The following is a 6,000-nucleotide window of genomic DNA, read 5'->3' as shown; positions in this document are numbered from 1 at the left end:
CACTGTGGTTGTCATCACCACTCGACGGAATGGCTCGGAACGGTTTAGGAGTATCTGTAACATTTAATGACCTGCTGTCAAGCCTCGATTCTGCCTTCAGGAGACATCTCTTGCCCAAGTTTGAAAAGCTCCATATTGATTCCAGGCTGTTCATAGTCCCCTGGAGCTCTTATCACAGAACAACTTGTAAAATCAGATTGGCAGGAATGAACTCTTAAAATGGAAATTTCTAATCCCAAACGACGTTGAACTGAGCTGAGCCCTGGTTTCTTCCTTTTCAACTTGACCTCATTTGGCATAGCTTTTAGACAATCAGCCTCCAGAGCATCCTGCCAGGCCAACAGATGAGCTGATGACGAGGTCCTGTCCTCACCGTCTAGGAGACATTCATCAAACCTGTGGACTTGCTGGCCAATTACTGCCAAGGGCAGTTCAGTATCGGCCAATCTGGCAGAGCAATGGACAATGCGAAACACCTCCGTCTTGCCCACTGGTCCGTTTACTTACATCAAGAGGTGTTTCTGGGGCTATACAAATGGTAGGGAGTGTGGGATACCAAGAGCAAAAGCTTGGTTTCCCAGGCACATGAATTTGAAACTCAGTTAAGTCACTTACTGTGTGTTTGGGGCAGTTACTTGAGCTCACTAAGCTGAAGTTTGCCTGTCTAGAAAAAAAGAATAAAAATAACATCGAAAGAATAGGGTTGTTATAAAGAAGAAAAGTGTGGAGGGAGGAATCTCAAGCCTGATAAAATTAATAATAATTGCAACCTGGAAGGGCGCTTGAAATCAAGTCTGCCCTGAACCAAGAGTTCTAAGAGTTAAACAAAGACAGTCATGATGGAGAAGACTGGGCCTCCTACCTTTCCCCACTCGTTTTCACAGTGTACTACACGGTACCATCGAGGCTTCTACCACAGACAGGCTGGAGCGTCAGTGCTGAGCCAAAGCTGCTTTCTGAGAAAAGTCTTGGGGTTCTGGCCACCACCTCCACACACACAGTAGTCGCCCTGCACCAGCATACCGTGGTGAGTGTTTCATTTTCATTAAAATGTCAACATTGGTGCAACATTATTTTAAAATACCCCCCAATGATTCTCAACTCCTGCCACTCGCTCCCTATGAAACCCCTCCTCCTGAGGGTAGGCTGGATCTAGTGACTCACTCCTAACAAATAAAATATGGCTAAAGTAACGGGCTATCACTTCTGAGATTAGGTTACCGAAAGACCGTAGCATCTGTCTTGGCTGTTCTCTCACACGCTCTCTCTGATGCAGGGGAGCTGCCATGCTTTGAGCAGCGGCATGTAGAGGCTCAAACGTCAAGCACTGGGCGTGGCCCTCCGCCAACAACTCTCCAGCAAGCGAATCCTGAAGATACCTGTGAGTGAGTGAGCTTCAGGTAGCGCCTCCCCAGGGGCTCCTGCAGATTCCACCGTGGCCCCAGCCAGCAACCTGATTCAGAGGAAGCCAGCTCATCTGCACACAGATCCTGGTTCTCTGAAACAGTGAGACAATAAATGCTGTTGTCTTTAAGTTGCTAAGTTTGGGGGTAATTTGTTACACAGTAAGATAGATAGAGAACGAATTCAATCAACATCTTTTATCTCGAATCTGGAAGGCTCAGTCAGTTATTACGAAACCTGACTGATGTGCTGCATGCAAAACCCTCCGCACCCAGTAAGCCTGGGCAAAGAGGGAGAATTACTATGTTCCCATCCAACTCATGTCAGAAATCCGCGTGGAAGCCTGCCTCAAGCTAGGTCACACAGAGCCACAAGCCTCAACTATATTTTTTGATTCCCTGAAGAATGTATTCAACTGCATGTTAAACTTTTATCTCTTAAAGGCTTTGAGATAAGAAAAAGTTACCATTTTGAAGAATATTTCTGTATCTTTTAAAAACTCCTACTTTAACCCTGGCTGATGTAGCTCAGTGGATTGAGTGTGGGCTATGAACCAAAGGGTTGCCGGTTCAATTCCTAGCCAGGTCCCCAATAGTGGGTGCGCAAAAGGCAACCACATGTTGATATATCTCTCCCTCTCTTTCTCCTTTTCTTTCCCCTCTCTCTAAAAATAAATATGTAAAACTTTAAACAAACAAAAAACTCCTACTTAAGCCACCACCCAATGCATTGTCCACCTCGATCCACCAAAAGGATAATATGAATGATGGTCTTTATAATAATTTCTTAGAGGATGTTGGCCAAAGCTTTCCTGATACAGGCTTGTCTCCTCTTATTAGGTATGACAGTTAGGATCAACTGACTTTTCCTTTTTTGCCTTGACTGCAAGGAGGCTCGGGCTCAACATTTATGTGCATGTACAATAGCTGTTCTTGACCTAAATATCTTGATATAACTCACTTCCTCTTCCTCTCCTTATTTGATACTTGTTTTCCTAATCCAGTTATAAAATGAAACAAACAAGACAGGTTAAGAAAATGATACAAAATACAGATCGAGCCTAAGGCACTTAAATTGCGAACAACCTAAACGTTCACCAATAAAGGTTAAGAATCACCACATCCATTTGGTGAAACATTCTGCATCATCAAGAGTGATGTAGAGTAGTTGTTTTCCAAGTGTGGTCCCTGGACCCAAAGCATCAGCAGCACCTGGGAACCTGTCAGGCAAATTCTCAGGCCCCACCCCAGACACTCTGGGGGTGGCTTCCGGTGATGAGTATTTCAGCACGCCCCGCAGGTGATTCCCATGTACCTGGAAGTTTGAACCACTCATGTAGAAGAATCTGAATAATATGTTAAGTGGAATGAAATATTCAGGATTATCTATTCAGCACAATCACAACCATATAAAAATATGGGTAGACAAAAAAGATTGGAATTTGAAGGAACAAATAGGAAGGACACAGGGACGAGAACTAAGGGGGGTGGTAATGGGAGGGAGGTGGGGAGCAAGGGGTGGGGGAGGCTGGGATGGGAGAAATAGACAAAAAACTGCACTTGAAAAATAACTAAATAAAATTAATTTAAAAAAAGAAAAAAGATTGGAAACAGGTGCATTCAAATGTCTGCAGGGGTTACCTCTAAACAATAAGAAACTTTAAAAATTATCCCTCATTGAGTACATTCTTTTAAGTATTTTATTTTATTTTAGATTTTAGAGAGAGGGGAAAGGAAGGAGAAAGAGAGGGTGAGAAACATCAATGTGAGAGAGAAACAGTGATCTATACATGCCCCAGAGGACTAGACCTGCAACCCAGGAACCTGCCCTGGCCGAGAATTGAACCCATGCCTTTTGGTTCATGGGACAATGCCCAATCAACTAGGCAACACAGGTCAGGGCGAGTATATTCTTTCAGAATCATAACCCTCCATCGTGAATGCCATTAATAGGGGTAGATAAATGGATGGATGGCTAGATGATTGATTGGGAGCCCAAAAACAGCAGAAGCTGCAGCAGGTGGCTGAGCTGGGCAGGACGACCAGGAACGGTGCTTTCTGCAGACACTGCATCGGCATGGAGCCGCCGACCTCAGGCACAGGGTGGCCGAGCACATGGGCGCACCGTACCCACTGCCAAGACGCCGCTGAAGTGTTGCGCCTCGTGAAGGACCGCCTGGGTGTAGGGCAGTCGCTCACGGCCCCCAGAGCGGATGCCCTGTACTGTGCCCAGCACTGTGCCCAGCGCCTGCTGCACCCTCCCTGCGGAGGCTCAGCGTGAGCCCAGGGAGGGCGCTGCAGCCCAACCTCCCCACCAGCCCCACTGTCCGGACCCACTCAAGGCCGCCACGTCACCCTACGCTACTCAGCCACCAGGGTAGCAGGTCCTCTCTGAGGCAGAACTTGTGAATAAGATTGTTCGGGGTTTGCTCCTCTGGTGGGCACTGGAGGGAGGGGGAACAACCCAGACTTGAGCACCCACTGTTTGCCAGGTGCTCTGTATATAAAGAGTCCCACGGGTGGGAACTGTTGTCTCCCCCTCACAGATAGAGCTGCTGAGGCTTTGATAGAATTATGTCTTTTTAAAAAATCCTCATCCAAGGTCATTTTATCATTGCTTTTAGAGAGAGGGTCAGGGAGAGAGGAAGGGAGAGAGAGAAACATAAAGGTGACAGAGAAGCATCGATTGGTTGCCTTCCCATATGCACCGGGCCAGGGATCATACGCACCCAGACCAGGGATCAGACCTGCAGCCTAGGTATGTGCCCTGACCAAGAATAGAACCCGCAACCTTTTGGTTATGGGGTGGCACTCCAACTAACTGAGCCATTCCGGCCAGGGCCCAGAATGATGTGTTTATTATACTCAGTATATTCCTCTTAGGCAAACAAAGATTTATGGCAGCTTTTACTTAATATTAAATATATTCAAGACAGTCAAAAGGAAAGACCCAAAAACCTTATGAAGAAAAGGGGAATAATTGGAGATGAATGTACTTATAGCATCTGAGCTTCCTGTCAGTCAGAATAAGCAGGCAGAAGGGATGTGCTCCAGAGTCCCCACTCATGGTGGGTCATTTTCCTGACACCGCAGTCTGAGAGGGACACTCGTATGGACTAGTATCTAGTAGACAATGTTGCCAACAGGGTTTTTCTGGAAGATGTACCAGCAGCTTTCCTCCTGCACCTGTTTCCGAGGGTGACCCCGGTAGCGGTCAAGGACAGAGTATTGGAAACCGAAGGAGTAGCAGTCTTTCTGTGAGTATGACATGGTGAGACAGGGGTGGATGACTGTGGGCAGGACCCTATCAGGTCTAGGGATGGGCAGATGACATGTACCTTCCCAAAGTGTCACTTCTCTTAGCCAACCACTGGTTTTCTTATCTGTCTATGAATTGCAGTGGTTATATCACATGGGGTGTGGCCAGTCCCGACCAGCTGCTGGGCTTCCAAAGGGGATGTACGTGGAGGTTGCCTCACAGAACCCTTCCATTGCTTCCTTCCAGGCTTCGTCCGTGTGTCCGTGAAGCCTAGTTGGCCCTGGGCCAGTCCTGGGTGATGGCACCCCCTTCAGGAAGTGACTGGGCCATGGCCATGGGAGACCAGTTCCTAACCCTGACGGTTCTCACTTGGGCAGCACCTGGCTTAGTCTTCCTAAGCTGAGTCCACCTGAGAAGGCAGGTGGGAGCTTGCCTGAGCCCGGGGAGAATGCTGAGCTCAACCCGAGGGAGGAGGTTCCAGGGAGAGAGGCAGCCTCCTCCGCCCTTCCACCACCCAAATGCACACTGTCTCCCCAGCGGGAGGCAGAAGGAGTGGACGCAGTGCCGGAGCTGTGCTTCTCGTGAAGTTATCAGGATCCAGGGTTTTCAGGATGCATTTATCAATCTACATTAGTCATAGAATCATGGCCAGGTAGCTCAGTGAGTTAGAGCATCGTCTTGATATGCCAAGGTTGCGGGTTCAATCCCCAGTGAGGGCACAATGAATGCATAAATAAGTGGAGCAACAAAACCAGTATTTCTCTCACTCGCTCTTTCTCGCTCCTCCTTTCCCCTCTCTAAAATCAATCAATAAAAAAAGTCTATGGCCATCCCACCCTGAATGCGCTCCATCTCATCTAACAAATTAAAAAATATATAAAAAGCATTTTGTTTTGCTCAGGGATTTGGGAAGGGCTCAGCTGGTGGTCCCTCACTGATCCAAGTGACAGGAGCTGGATGGCTGAGGCTGGAAGCTCCGCTGCCGAAATGGCTTCTTTACCCCTGTGTTTGGCACCGTTCCCTGGCCTCACTTTCTCTCCATATCCATCCTCCGGGAGCTCTCCATGTGGCTTGTAAACGCCACAGCATGGTGGTCTCAGTCCATCTGCACTGCTCACATGGGAGCTGGCTTCTGAGGGGCAGAAGTGTGAGCTACTAGGCCACCGCAGGGCTTTGCGCCGAACTGGCACAGGGTCGCCGCATTTTACTGGCCCCCGTAGTCACAGAGCTCCCCCGGATTCGAGGGGGTAGGGAAGCAGACTCCACTCGTGACGGCAGGCTCTCCAGGCCACACGGAAGGAAAGCACACGGCTGACGGACGCGGCTGCAGCCAGGTGT

The sequence above is a fragment of the Artibeus jamaicensis genome, unplaced genomic scaffold (assembly GCF_021234435.1).
Source record: "Artibeus jamaicensis isolate MK-2021 breed Jamaican fruit bat unplaced genomic scaffold, CSHL_Jam_final scaffold_474, whole genome shotgun sequence".
In the NCBI taxonomy this organism is placed as follows: domain Eukaryota; kingdom Metazoa; phylum Chordata; class Mammalia; order Chiroptera; family Phyllostomidae; genus Artibeus; species Artibeus jamaicensis.
Note: the sequence above shows the minus strand (reverse complement) of the source record.